We start from the raw sequence: 16,547 nt of genomic DNA, 5'->3' as shown, positions 1-16,547 counted from the left end.
ATTTTCTTTGCTTGGACGTGGACGCTTGCACTTAAAAAAACATTTTGCGAACGGTGATTTGTACAGTGGATTTTTCCACAAAGCTCCCAATTAAGAGTTTACAAGCGATGCAACGAAATAAACCTCCGAACAGTGTCACGCAAGGACCATTTGACTGCGTTCCTCCAGCGTTGCCAAGCTTTCTCAGCAATATATGGTTGAAAACAAATAATAAATTGTAGGGGTTCGATGAAATCATTTTTATCGCCATTTAGCACGGGTGATGATAAAATCCACGATGTTTTCGCTCCGTTGCTCATTCTAGAAAGTTGAAATTGTACTGGACGTGGTCAGAGTTCTGGGGTCCCACCCTTGCTGGCGTGAGAAATCTCTTGGGACCTCATCACAGAGGAAGGGACGAGGAAAGAGAGGGATTACGAGGGACGGGTGGGTGGCGAGGAACTGATCACAGGGCGACCCTCACATATTTAACGCAAACCCAAGGTTATTTTGGCATACTCAAAATTCAACCAAAGGAAGTCTTGAATCACTGACGAGCGAAGGTCTCATACGAACATAAAAGACAATAATGAAGTATTAATAATGTGCAGCACAAGGAAGATTTTAGCCACTCGAAGAATTAAAATTTAAATTGATTACAAATGAACTGGTAAATATGTTGATTACTCTCCCATGTAGCAACATTAATTTAGAATGCAATTTGCTGCAAATTTACCTATGTAACTGCAGCTAAGATCGATTACATTTATTTGACGCAGTCACTAAAGGGTCCAAAATAAGAACTCGCCCGATGTTCTACCCAAAATCATCATCATTAGTCAACAATCCTAAGATTGGTTTGACGCAGCTCTCCATTTCTCTCTCCTATCCGCTAATCTCTTCATTGCTACATATTTATTCTCTTTTACATCTTTATAACCTGTCCTATATAACTCATTCGGGGCCGTCCCTTGCCCTTTTTCCCTTCCACTAGTCCTTCAACGATTGTCTTCATCAGAACATCGTGCCTCAAAATGTGTCCAACTAAGTTGTCTCTTCTTCTGCATAAGGTTTTTAGGAGGTTTCTCTTTTCTCCCACTCTTCTTAGCACTTCCTCGTTACGCACACGGTCAATTCATTTTATCTTCATCATTCTTCGGTAGCACCACATTTCGAATGCTTCCACTCTTGACTTCTCTGCTGCTGTCAACGTCTAAGCCTCGCTTCCATAGAGAAACATACTCCATATGTAGCATCTGATGAATTGTTTCCTTATTTCTATGCTGGCATTTTCAGCTGTAAGAAGATTCTTCTTTTTGTATAAAGCCCTCTTCGCCTGCGCTACAACCACGTTAGATATTTGCCCCAGCATTCTTAGATTAATGTAGGTACTCCACGTTACAAAATCCTATGCAAAGGTCCTAGATCGGGTTTCGTAATGTTTTTTACATCGCTCAAAAAGAGTTGAGGTTTGCGAACTCTTTTGGATATTCTCGTCCTGAGGAAGGCACCGGATAGGGTAGAATCATTGTGCGCTTTCTTGTCCAAAATATGTGGGTTTGAAAACCATTTAACCAAATTAATATCAGATTACTGCTTAGACTGGACCAAAATGTAACTTCAGTTATTTGTGCTTACGTTTCAAACTTTAAATAGCCCAGAAGAAGAAGAACCCAGCTCAGTAGCGGCAAATAAATAATGAACTATGGATATTCATCCAGTCACCATGGGCTATAACTGAATATGAAAAATTATTTTTCGCGAGTCAGTAGGTTACATAATAATAGAATAGAAAATAGTTAAATAGATAAATTAAATTATGATCGGTATTTGAAATGATAATAATACAAATATCGATAGTTATCTATGTACCGGCACTTTTACTTCCGTAAACCTTCGAATCGTGCTAACAAACTTTTGGCCAATTACCTACTGTAAACAATCTTACTTAATTCACTTAGACCTAATATCCGATGAGGTTTCCCGTCGATTGCTCTTTATTATGAATGAGGCAACGCAACAAAATAGCTCCAGTTCAACACTAAAACTTCGTGCCGAGGCATGTAGGTATAGTCCAACATAATCAGCACGGTCAATCATGGAAGCATCCACCTTCGAGATATTATTTGAAGACACCTTCACGAAACCTGATTCCATGATAAGCACTTAAACGTATTTCCCTTTACACAGATCAGATCCACCAACTTTTTCCAATGCACACGTAGTTTATTGTATCATAAACACGATCATAACACGATAAACACCTTTGCACGCTGATGAGATAGAACAGAATGACGTCACATACCGAGGAGCCAATCAATGAGCGTTTTCGTCTGCTCAATATCGTTGCGAACACAATGCATATTAAATATTAATTATTAAACAAACTAAGCAACAATTAATGCTGTTAATCGAAAGTAATGATATTTACCATACACTTTATCGAATAAACTGCATTTCAATCGTATACCTCCCGGGTGCACATACTCTATTCTGCCTTCTCTTTCCACCTTTCCCTTTTTATTTTGGGATTTGGGAGGGAGATTTGATTTTTAAAACTTTTCCTAGACCCTTTTGACCTGATTTTTCTCGACTCCTCCTTATCAAATTTCATTTCCTTTAGCTGGGCATTTCCTTGCTGTTACCAAATATATGTTTCTTTCCTTGTTTGTATTGAAAAGAAGTTCTGAAAGATACTTAGAGCTGCAAAGAAAGCAGTTGTTGCAGAATTATATCTTATACATAGCTTATATTTATAAATATTAGTTAGCCTACGTCTCTGAAAAAAAATAATCACTCTATAAAAAAGAATGAATCGGAAGAAGAAATTGTAATCTTAGTTATTGGAATAACTTTTTACGCATTGCAAGCAATGTTTATGCGTTAATATTAAAAATATTGCCATTATATTTATCTCCATAGGGGAAGATATAACTCGGTCAGGTGTAGCTTCATTATCTTCAAGTGCCATACAAAGTCCTTTTCAATTAATAAGTGACATTGTATTTTCAATGCAATGACGAACTTGTTAATTTAAGTTTATAACAATTTATGAGCAGTTAAACAATTAAAAAAAACAAATTAAGCTCCTAAACCGGTTAGTATATCGGCACGAAAAAAATCCGGCAAGGGTAGTACGATTTCAATTATTCTACATGGAAATATTTACTTCCAGCACAAGTAGAATTATTGCAATTTTTTCAATTTTTATAACTGCTACGGACTGAGGCAGTGCTTCGCCTACGGACGAAGGTCTGCGGTGCGGGCCGGGAGGGCCTTCGTCCGTGCGATGCGGGCCGGGTGCCGAATATTTGCCGAAACCTTGGTTCGTCAAGTAATTACATTCATGCGGAAATTTTCAACTATATATAACTTTGATATGAATAGTAACAAATCACACGAATTAAATTCTGATTAGCAAATATATTTAACTGTTGAATGCAAATTTTATTAAAAATCAATTCTTTTATTAAAAATGTACGGCTCGTTGATTTTCGCGAATGAAGATATTTGTCGCTTCATAATTTTAGCATTTTCTACACGACTTTTTAGTATTAGTAACGTTTTTGACAATATTCACCCCGGAATTATTTCGGAGGATCATCTACACTTTCGACTCATGAAGATTTTCTGCCAGATTTTGTTGGAGTAAGTCAAAGAAAGCTATTGCAAAGTTAACTAGGATGATTTGAAAACGAGGATACGGAAAATAAATATTCGAAGCAAGTTATTCGATGCTTGGGAGGATGAGTCACACCAGATTCAAGTGATTCTTCAAGCATTGACTATAAATATTAGCCTAACTTGTAATTACATCTTCCTTGCATTCCCATGTGAGTTGTATTAGAGAAAATTGATTATTAATAATTAAAGTAAAATTTAATTTTTAGTAAATAATCATTTTTACATGAGAGGTCAACTAGAATAAGTTTTTAGGAATTAGTGAAATTACGGTAAATGAAGTTGAAGATTGCGTGAAGGGAATAGTAAGTTACAGTTAAACGAAGCATTGGGAAAATCAGTTTAAACTAAGGAAATCAGGGTATTTACATCACGCGATGACTAAAACTGATGCTAACACAGAAACTCAAGTCAGAAGTATTATTTTACGGCTTTATTTATCAGTAAATTAATTTATATTATTTTATACAACCAATACAGGCGTCTGAAACCCTAATTTAATCATAAAGTTTTCCCAAGTAACGCCAAATAGTATCCAATTATCGTGATTGCGTTCAATGCTGTCTCGAATCGGGGGTGAAAAAATTGCATTAAGGGCCCATCGGCTGAGAATCCCGTCCCAATTGAAAGAGGCGACTCCTGCCAGGGCCGGGCCTTGAGGGGGCACCCCTCTGCCACCTAAGCGATAGGGGAGTGGGGAAAAGAGGGGGCTACCAGCGGAACATCTACCCTCCCGTGCCACATATAAAAGGGATACACACAAGGGAGGCTAGGAGGGTGAATGGGGAGGCCGGAGGGGAAGGGTCCAGCATATTGTCGACCGTGTACCCCTCTCCCCTCTGTCTGTTTGCTCGTCCCACCCCCTTCGAATCATCTTGTCCAAAGGAATACATATGCACACACACAGGGCCGCCACCACTCTCCACGCTGCTAAACCCCACACACAAGGATACACTACCAGGCCTCGCTCTTTCTTTCTTTTTTATCTCGGGTGCCCATCATCCTTCGCTTCGATTTAGCGTCCGCAAGTTACGTCCCGCTCAAGGCGAGGCCACTCTCTCGCGTGCTCAGCGAGTTGGAAGCCATTTTTGAAGGGCTTATTTGCTCTTTTGGCTGAGAGAGGAATGGTAGGGTGGCGAAGCCCCGGCAATATTGAATCGCATATTGTGAGGGAGTCCTTGGTCGGCGCTCTGCGGCGAACGAGAGAGACTCACAGTATCAGATTGCCGGGTGGAGTCTTTTGTGCGCTCGTTAATGCGATATATGTGCGCGCTGCAACCCCACCGACCCTCCGAATGGAAGAACGCTTCCCGAACGTCCACGATGCACATGCGCACTGCGCTCCTGACTCGCGCGCCAATGTTTAATATCTCCTCCCTTCAATTTCTCATCAACCAGCGGTCAAGGGGTGATCCTAAAGCGATACTTGGGTCAATTGTTCGGGCACGGCAAAGACTTCCTAATTTCCGCTCGCTCGGAGACGCTGTGATCATGAAATAGGAAGAAGCTTTCGATAAGGCCCCGCGGCATGGCTATGATATATTTTACTTCAGGTGTTCGGTAGATGAAACAAAAGTTAATGCTTGGAAAAAAAATATAGCACATTCATTTTCTCCAAAATCAAATATTGAAAACCAAAACTTTCTCCAGTCTGACGTCATCATAAATTGGAATAAAACTGGATGGAGTTAATTTCTCTTAGCTGCAATGGGTATATTTAAATCAAATTTCATAGATAAATAACGAAGACATTGTTAAATAATCCTATTAAATGCTAAAACCTCATAAGAATAAAAAAACTTCTAAAAGCCAGCCCAACATAAAATATTATCCCTCAACTAAGCAAGGGTAATTGTAGACCACTCCTCAGCTTCCTAAGGATAAGGAACAAAAGCGGTGAACGTTAGCGGCGTTCCATGCCCTTTCGCGCGCAAGGGTTGAGAATTTGGGAGGCTTCTTCGCGGATATCACAAATGTTGGCGGCCTACCAAAAATAAAAAAATAAATAATAAATAAATTTTGTTCTAACTTTCAAATTCGATCTTATTTTACTGTAATCATGTCCCCCGAAGAAGAGCGATTCAGCGCTTAAATTATTATGTAAGGAGTTGTAGGGAGCCACCTTAAATAGGACGATGTTTTTTTAGTTGAGCTTAAGTAAGTTTGCCTATAAATTTTGATACTTAATGAAAAAATAATGCATGAAGTTCCACCTGACTTAATAATACAATAAGTTACCTCAAATGGAATATCTTTTTATAGATTCGGCGATAAAACTATTTACAACTTGATGGTGATGATAAGAATGCAACTTAAGGTTGCGTTCGTTCACTATACTAAGCAATGTGATGGGATCACCACATATTTTTTACCATTTGATTCTCATCGCCTTTGTGGACTCACAAGGAAAATGCTGAGAAAAGGTAAAACCTTAAAAATAAATAAATAAATAAGTTCTAGTATATTTTAAAACATGTACGTCCAATAGGTTGAGCAGTTTATCTTAACCCATCATGCAATCATTTAGTAATGGGATTGCGTCAGTAAATAATATGTGACATAGGTGTCCGTGAATAAATGTCAAAAGGATCATCTTCAAAATAAGCAACACCATTCCTCATGCTTCGAATTTTAATATCAGGAGCTACATAAACGATAATAAAATTCTATCAAAAATTTTTGAAAGGAATTATTAGCCTTTTCGAAAGCAGTACTCTATGTGAACAACTTTCTAACTTTCAACCTTTTGCCCGTGAGGTTTAGACTTTGGGAGGTTTCATTGCCGTTTAAACTAGCCAATTTTCCAAATAATTCATATAAAATCTATGAAAAGTCAATAATTGATTAAAAACAAAATTTTACGAATATTGACACCAATATGAACCAAGTGCTGAGTAATAAGTGCTCCTTCACCTTTATTGGATTTGTACGTTTTGTTTTTTCATACCTTTGGAATGTTGGTACCCTTGAATACCCTGGGATCAAATACTTAAGTGATGGAACGAATAATGGATGATTGGTGAGAGCTAATTCTAGAAACATGAAGACCAGCCATAGTGATGGCAGCAAACACTGTGAAATGTAGCAGCATGAAATGTAAAAATACCCTCTTCTAAGTTCCCAAGAGGTAGCTCGTTCGGCATCATGTAGATAAATCTATATGTTATACGATAACCTGGCTCATTACCTTTGCTGAGAAGCAAATTTAAATAATAGCCGAAAGAGACCGTGATTTACGCGATTTGAAGTGTAAATGAGTAAAACTATTCTGCCGACGTTTTATTTCAAAATTAAGAGTTGGATCATGGACCTGATGAAATACCATTCTAGCGCGCAGGAACATGAGAACATTAGGGGAATTTGCAAGGCGCAGGCTATCATTTACGCTAGAATATATGGTAATTGTTCAAGCTTGGGCAAATACTATACCTTTATTATTCTTCAATAAACGCAATGCTTCAATGAAATATGTTGATTGTTACGATAGCATTAAAACAGTGTTTCCCTGAAAGATCGGATGTTCGCATAAGCAAATTCAGGAGGAATGAGCCAGTTAGCATCGCATTGACGGTGAAAAATCTGATGCCGCAACGTGATGGTGTGGGTATAATGTGAACAGAAGGGGACATGAGTACCAGCATGATGCGAAGCGGCGAGAGGAGAGATTTGACGGGGATCGCTACCGTAGTGGGAGCAAGGACCATTGATTTCGGGAGTAGAGCCGAGCGTCGCAGAGGAAGAATGAATAAGCAAATAGAGATTAATTCCATTGAAGAGGCATTTGGGGCGAGATCCCGCCATCCGTTAAACAAGCGCATCCCGTGGGGAGGTGGTTCCGGCCGCACAATATGGACGCAGCGCGTCGGAAACAAGTGAGTGAAGACGACGGCGCGCCACGTGTCCCTCGGATCGGATTGATTGTGGAGGAGGGTCGGCGTGCGCCCGCTGATTGTAGCTCACCGGAGGAAGCTCTCTGGAGTTCCGTCCCGATGGAATAGAAGCGCGGGAGGGCGTGTGTCCGGCCAGAGGGTTTTTTATTTTGTGGGATCGCGGTCCGGATGAGAGTGCGTGTTGTTTGCCCAATGGATTCGCACGTCACATTGAAGCGCGGGCGGGCATTGAAATCACCGGCGGGCGGGCGGGCGGCGAATGGGCGCGCGTAGGCACTCATAGAAAGCGGCATAATTAAACGATTTAAATGTGGTGGGAGATTAGGTCACCTCCATCACCCCATCTCTACTTCAACCAGCATTATAAACAGGGAGGAAATGCCACGGTATGATTTGAAAGTAATAGCATTTGCAGCAATGAGTACTTTGAAATGAATAAATTCGTAATGAACTATTTAAATGAATAACGCCTACAAACAAATGAAAAACTATAGAATTATAAAATGTAATTTTATAATTTGAAGGTGAAGTACAGCGTACTCACATACAGGGATCAGTTTCGGGGGAGGGAGGCTTTCGGCCCCTTCTCTTATATTCACCCCACTACAATTTGCATTTAAACGTATACAAATAATATTACATAAGATGGAGTATTACTTCATGCCACTGCTATCCCCTCGCGTATGATTCGTTAACGTAATTCAGAATACCAGGGTTTATATATTTTTTTCCTCACTTCGGTGGGAGGGGGAGGGATGTGGTGATTATTAAGGAAGAAATGCTTAACTTTCCATTCATTTTAATGTCTGCGCCTCCGTCTATGATAATGACATTGAAATTTAAAAAAATATTTACTCTAATATGCAAAATTAAACGGCATATATAAAAAATGTAGCCATTAAATTCTTTTAAAAAATCACAATGGGGGTTAAAAAAAATCGATCTTACACTTTGCGACAAGAGACTCCATATCCCTCAATCGAGTTTTCAATTTGATGGCATTGCAATGAACATCACCCTTCACTGATGAGCCTTTTATTTCAAAACGATTTCCCTTGCAGTTTCAAGTATCTCTCACTATTTTATGCAGTGCTTTTCCCATATATATGCAACAAAAGTTCACCAAAAACCCTTAAATGCTTTCTAATAGTACTCCAGTGAAAGAAGTCTAGTAGTACACTGTATATTTTCACTTAATCCTAATTAATATATGATCTCTAAAACTTAAAAAAATAACTGATAAACATGAGTATATGGGTATAATAATACATTTTACGAACTACCTCCTCAGCGAACAAGCTTAATCCCTCGATGCGCAATCTACACCGTAACGGATATAAATGCCTCAGAATTTTACACTTTACTCGCTTATAACTCCTCCATATTGTCAATTCCGTATCCAAACGAAAGGGGTTTGCCTCTCTCGTCCGAACTATTCAAATGCCCATCTCCGGAGCACCACCTGCCAAGGTTCTTGACAGGGCATACAGTTCCTCACCGCCTCCAATATTTTTTCATCCACAACATGCCACACTTCTTCAGCCTTCGATCCCATGTTCTGAATATCTTTTTGTTACCTCCTCTCTGTATCTTATCACCTTCATCGGCAGGAATTGTTTCCCTACTCCCTTTTAAAACCCCTCTATAAGAACCTTTTACCCTTGTGTTCGCCATAACGATCATTCATACCTAGAATGTTTCATGTCTTTTTCCCCATCACACACACTGTTCCGACCGCCCGATTTTTAGCACATTTTATATCTACCAAGAGCCTCTTCATTGGACTGAAAATATCCTGGCCTATTCCGAAATTGCCACCTTTTATTTTATTTTATTTCACAATTTATTTCGTTCTCTTGTCCAATTATCCAATTTATGCCTTTCTTTTTTATCCGATTATCCAACAAATGCAATTAGAACTCAAAGTGTATGTTTATCTTCTAAAGTATTCAGTTCATCGGAAGAAAATGATCCAAATTTCCAATTTCTTGTGGTAGAATGGGATTAACGGAAGATAGTAATAAAATTATTATATTTGCTTTCACAACAGTAAATATGCAGAGTAATTCTCTTACTCCAGCATTATTATAATAGCCATGCCTATGAAAAACATTAGTATAATTAAATAGTAAACTTTCCGTTAAAAAATATTCTGAGATCAAGTTATGTTCCTACAATATTACGCTTCCGTGCATTGCGTCCCCGGTCATTTTTTTCGTGAGAATGGGAGCGTGAAATTGAATTTTAAGGAGACAAAATACCAGAAAGGGAACGTGAATGCTAGAACTGGAAGCGAGACGACTCAATCAATATCATCTGGTACGCGCCGAGATGGCAATCGAAACATTACCCCAATTGCCCTTTTGAAGACGAAGGGGCAGCGAAACCCTTATTCCTCCTCCCTTTCAAAAGATGTGCAACCCTTCTCTCCCTCCACCCCGCGAAGTCCCTGTCAGTCGACATCGTGATAGAGAGACGCTCCCACGAGGAAGATACTCATCTTCCTCTTCTTCCATCGCCTGTGAGAGGGAGAGAGACCTAACTGTCGGCATCCTATTGTGAGTGGGACCTCCCGGCCAATTAGCCTGTCATCACGCGGATCCACACCGCTCTACGACGCAAGTGCGCGCACACCTTTCTGTCCTGCCGGCTTCCTTCGTATCCCGAAAGGACTTATAACCGATGAGATTCGCCCGATAAGCTGCATGGGGGGTTTCTAGAGAGAGGCACGCGAGGCAAAAGTACCCACAATTACACTGAGTGCTCAAAAGAAGAGGATATTCCTTTGAAAATGCCAACTAAACGGGCATAAAGAACGATCCTTTTCAGCTTTTTACCACCGAGATTCAGAATTTAAAAGAAGGAATGAAATCTATCCGGACCACCTTGGCATCATTTGAAAATAAATTGCTTGGAAAATTAACTGGAGCATCCAAGTTTTTTATTGTTTAATTTTTCTCGTATTCAAGGCACAATTTTACGAGTTAAGTCGAGTGATGGAGTTCTATGCTACATGGGTTTAATGTGTTTTCATGTATTTAAAGAAAACCTGGACCGAAAAATATCGCTAAAGGGTGGATGAAATCTGTCTATTGAAAACTCACCGAAATCGATAAGACGATAACTTACACATTTCACGTGCTAATTTATTCTGTCAGAAATTCTCATCAGCTGGATAGTAAAATGTCGCATTAAGTATTTAGATAACATCCACTATGAACAGAATAATGCAAGAGAAGTTGAAGCAGTGAAAAGGAATTCATATGAGGACCAAAATATGGCTTCCGCGAGGAAAAAGTCGCTGTGGAGCACCGGAAATAACACAGCGACTAAGCATGAAATACTGAGTACTCATGTATTGAAATTAATCATAATTTAATAATTTGCCCGTCTTGTCTACATGTCGAGGTGAACTGCTTTAGTAGGCTACAATTACGCTCGACTGGTACTTTTGGAAATTGACTGCGAACCACTGCGAAGAGAATACGTATTGATTGATGACGTAGGAGAGATTGAGAGGATGTAGTCAACCTTGCTTCAATCAAGTTGGAGCAGTTAAAATTTGAACGATGTAGGAATCGATGGCAACTGATTTATTTGCAGTGGTAAAAATTGCATTAACTATTGAGTCCAAGCATATAGTTACGGCTTTTTTTCGAATCAATTATGCGAGAGATCAAAGATGACCCGTAATTGAATTCCATTTTATCACAGTAGACTATAAGAAACTATTTCTCATACGCATACGTCCCTTCATTTGTGAGAGCAGCTACCTCTGTTATCATGAAACGTATTGTTACTCTTGAGAAATTTTTGCTGATAATAGCAGCGAGATATCTTCTTTGAGTCGCTGGTAAAGCAGTCTACATCGACGTGTAAATCTTCGTTATTGGCTTTACAGCGATACTTTGAGGTAGATTTTGACATGTTTTCGTATAGTTTCCGGAATGGGATACGTATTGGGTAATATCTTTTGGATCGTGTCTTTGAAGGATATTGGCCCGCAACTCGTCACAGCTAACTCATGCTACTTACTACTTTCTCTTCTCACCAGACACTTACTCAACCTGGTCTCTCATTTTAGCATTGGGTAAAAAAGCAGTCAGCTTCCGTGCAACAGTATCTAAAGGAACAAGAGAGGCACTCGATGTGGCTTTTTCTCCGCAAGGGATCTCAGGGGTAGTTTGGGGCGCTTTGCATTTCTGCCTTTCATCCTGCAGCGATGCACTTTTCAACCCTTTTGTAGCACCCTGCGGAATGCTGGAGTCTATTGTCACCTTCTTCTCTCTCTTTTTCTCCATTTCCCATTCCAAATTCGGATGAGGAGGGCAGGGGGGATGTGCATCAAGAGAATATCTAGGATTGAATAGACTCACTCTATTTATATCTGTTCCTAATCGTCCGCGGCGGCGTCCGATTGCATCGACCCGCAGAAATCATAAATGATGTCGACAACCCCACCGCTTCATCTCCACCATTCGCGGTATGAGAGCCCTTCACAGACTTTGACGCCAATTTCCCACGAGATACAAGAGAGGAACAGGGTTCACAAAAGAGCTGAGGACTATATGGTAGAGGCGTCGTCGGTAACCCTCCATGAACGATATTCGGACGTGAACAATGTTGCGTGAACCGCAGCAGGAACGGTTTTGCGGTCTCTCAATGGAGGTAGCTGAAAATTTTATCCTGTCACTCTCGCTTATCTCCGCTGGATTCCTACCGCGGACTCCTCCTCTTTCGCAGGGGGAGGAAATTAGGTACAGGGAAGTTCCTTGGGAAGGAAACAGAGACGAAGCACCCACGCCCTCTGCAACAGTCCATCATATCTTGTTCCCTTTATGACCGTCTCAAAGTGACAGCATCGAACGCAAGCTAGAAATTGTAAAAGAAATAGTAAATGGTTCCAAATAGGACTGAAATATTAACCACAGTCGGCTGACTATCGTCTGTGCGGTTTGCGAGAGATGTAAGGATAACGCTATTTTAGCGACTCTGGTCACTCCTACAACAATTCGTTCTTCAGTTTTCTCAATTATTATGGAAGTTAATCCACCGATTACAAAGGAAATGGCACTCCAGTTCCGCTAATCTCCCATTCACATTCCCATTTCCGCGCTTCATTTTATTAAACCGCTCGGAATAACATTTTCCTTCATTATATCCCTTTACTCAATGCAAATTTTTCCTTCAATTATCAATTATTCAAATATTTTTCATGAAAATTAAAAAAAATAGGGGATGATAAAATTGACAGCTGGGATATTGCTTGGCTATCTATCATTCTCGCACCAGTGCATCACAATCTTAATTGAAACAAGGCTGCTGCTCTGAAGTAACAGACAAATTCGAGGGTGAATTTTGCCATCACACTATTCCACTTGAAGTACTTCTCTACTAGTTAGGCCCTTGAAAATGCACTCCACGATTGATAGAATTACCAGGAGTGTCCTCAGTGTGCTCAGAACGTCTATTCCTTTATAAGATGCACGTGGAATATTATTTTTAAAATTAATAATCATTATATTACCTCTTCTGGTTGCAACCATAATTCGAACCGTGAAATGTTAAAAAGCAATTATTTTGCACAATTTATCTTCGTCAATATGAATTAAAAATAGATGATATTTTACCAAGAATATTTTTTTAAATATTTTACAGGTGCAAAACAAAAGGCAAAGCAAAGAGTGCTCACATTAAAAATGGGAATAAAATGGGTAATTACAATTGGATAATTTAGTGGGAACTCGTACTTAAGCATTTTATATGTATGGTAGGTAAAATATTTCTCTTAAAAAATTTATAACCACTTATCAACACGACATAGATAATAATAATAACTTAAGTTAATTAATGTTAAACATAGTTGATATAATTATTAGTCCACGTATCGCCCCTGAGGCTTTCTAATCTATCACGAAACTGTTGCAAAACGTTTCTTCCGAAATGATTAAAATAAATACACGATACCACACATGCGAGATAACTTGGAACTTTTTGTGTTAGAAGAATGTCGCTCGTTAAAATGAATAAAAAACGAGAAAAAACGAGGCGTGCCCAATTAAAAATTTTCAAAAATAATTTACGTAAAATATATCAACTCAGTATGCATATTGCATATATCGATGCATGAAAATAGCATTACCCCTTAAGTGGGCCTTCAATAACCCAATTCCCACCAAACAAGTGATCAATCTCTCGTCAAAATTCTCCTCGAAAGGTAACACGATCAAAACTTTCTCTATTAGAACTTCAGTATAATTTTACCAACCATATAATTTTATTACAATATGATCCTATTCGCCAAATAATTTATTTCACTCTAGGCATTGATCTTCCAGGCTGATTTCATGGTCTCCGATGATTACGATTGCTTTTCGTGTTAAATACCTAAATTTTAAATGCCTAAAAAAGGAGCACCTTAAAATAGACCTTTTACAAGCATTCAAATAAATTTGAAATGTTTAAATTTTTTACCTGAAAAAACAGTTAGCATTCGTTGAAATCGCCCGAGACGAATAGCTCAGGTTACGAGAATTTTAAAATGTGGGCCTGAATCACATGTTCATTTTTTTCATCACCTGAAATCGCATTCCATTGGAAGAGCTCGGTAGATGGAAGGGAACGATGAGTAATGAAGAAAAAAATCTTCCTCATTTAGGCGTTATCATGATAACGCGTAAATGAGGAAGATTTTTTCTATGCAAGTTTCAGATGACAAAAAACATGAAATTTACAGTTCACCTTTCATGAGTGGGTGAAGTCATTGGAATGCCATTTCATTCACTCATTCAGGGAAAACCTTTCGTTGAGGGAGGTGATCACACAAAATAGTGTGAACAATGACGAAATGCATGAGGATAGTGCACTAGGCCCAGGGGTAGCTGAGTAGCGGCGACCCGCTCGGTGTGAGTTTGTGACGTCAAAAAACTCATCTACGAAATAATTAAAACCGGTGGTTTCTCCGCAAATAGCTCGAGGAGTAGGAGACGGATCAAGAAACAATGAATCTCTTTCTTTGAAAAACTCTACCACAATCGGCAATAAAATAAAGTAAGTAATAAAGTAAGTAAAAGTAAGGTAGCCGATTGGAAAACAGCAAGGAATAGTGTACAGTGGGTGTTATAAAAGTTTAACAGAGGTGGGGGTCGGTAAGGGAAGCTTTTGGTCTTCCTGTGGAGGGGGCGGGTGTGAGGGGGAGAGAAGGGGAAAGGAGGGGAAGTCGCACTGTAGAGGGACAAGGGAGGGAGTAGCGAAGCGTTTATAACATGATAATGAATATCCTTCCCCAACAATACCGATCCCCTCCCCCTTTGCTCGCCCCTGTCGCTGTGAAGAGTTCCACGGGTGGACCCTCGACCCCCTTTGCAGAGTCCCTATCCCTCGCCAGGGTTCTCTCGCCTCTCGAAGATGATGAAACGGTTTATGATGGGTCATAATGGATCGGCCTCCTCCGTGGGCACACCCTCGCCATATTTCCCCACAATTGGCCGGCATCCACGGCGCGTGACATCCTCCCTCAAACGACTTCGAGTCCAAGGAGATGCGAAATGCGTGTAATCGGCTCACTGCGGGAATGCGACAGCGCCCGTGGACGAGGCGAGCGAAGCAGACTCACTCTTTTTTTTACAGCCGCTTGAGAGTCACAAACCTACGCTTAATCCGTGCACGGCGGTAATGTGTAGTATTTCGAGCCTAACGCGTGAACGGCGGTGAAATTCACATGAATTGCCATGAGAGAATAAAACTCTCCTGGACCAGAAAAAGGACCACGGACCTTAGGCTTTCCTCTGTTCAGACCACCACGCTATCCAGGTTGCTGAATTCTCCATGACAATTGCAGCGAGGCTCATGGTGCAATATGTTAGGCCCTCACGGTCCACCAAGGATGGCAACACGAGAAAGAAATAACTTCAATGAAGTCACAATATATCGAGAGGCTCAAACCTCGGCTAAAGGTCTGCGGTTCGATTCCTGATCCAGGGGAAATTTTCCTCGTGGCAATTCATGTAAATTTTATCGCCGTTCTCGCGGCAGGCTCAAAATATTCCTCACTCTCTTTGCTCCCCTTGCTTCATGGGTTCCCTCCGAAGATGCAAAGGGGCTTCCAAGGATGAGACACCTCACGTGTACCCACAAAGACGAAGATTGAAGGGGTCACATATCGGGCTTCACGGTGGGTAGCAATGCTGAATAATTGGAGCCGAATTGGTTGGATAGTTGACTCATGACGGAAAAGCGAATAGACCATATTTCCTATTAATCAGTGAATCATCAAAGCCGGAAGATCTTTGTTTGAAGCCAGGTCAAACCTTATTACTTTTCCTGAGAGAAATACTCGCAATTGGAGCGCACTATCACTACTATTCTTCATGACTTCACTCAGCTTCCCAACGAAACACTCAGGACCGTGTTCAACACTCACTCTCCCTCTCTCTCTGATATGACGGTAGTATCATTTTGTAATCGAAGACCAAATATCTTCACGTGCTTTCCCTTGGTGTAAATGGTGACCGAAATGACAGCAAATAAGTTCCTTTCAAACAAACAATTGTTAACTACATAAAAAAACCGTGAAGTAATACTGCCTCCCAAATATCTTCAGATGGAGTAAAAAGAATTTTCGCCACCAAAGATGGAATGAGAAGGCCTTTCGGGTGAGATATTGGCAAATGCCACGGCAGATCTGTTAGAAAATAAACAAAATGAAAATCTCACCTAAGCCATAAAGGCCTTATGTGTTATTGATATGATAAAAATGAGGCTCAATTTTGAAAAAAAGAAGGAAACTTATATTTTTTACATAAAAGATATGAATGGAATGGCTTATCCATAACCTAGTTTCGATGTTCATTTGAAATCATTTTTATTAGTACATCCGTTTTGGAGGGTGTTCGTGCAGTTTCTACTTTGGTAACATTTAAATTGCTATACATTATGCATATCATTAATGTACCTATCACATAAAAAGAGCTGTCTTAAATTTTTCTAAATAAGAGC

The sequence above is a fragment of the Ischnura elegans genome, chromosome 1 (assembly GCF_921293095.1).
Source record: "Ischnura elegans chromosome 1, ioIscEleg1.1, whole genome shotgun sequence".
NCBI lineage: Eukaryota > Metazoa > Arthropoda > Insecta > Odonata > Coenagrionidae > Ischnura > Ischnura elegans.
This window is presented reverse-complemented; position numbering follows the sequence as displayed.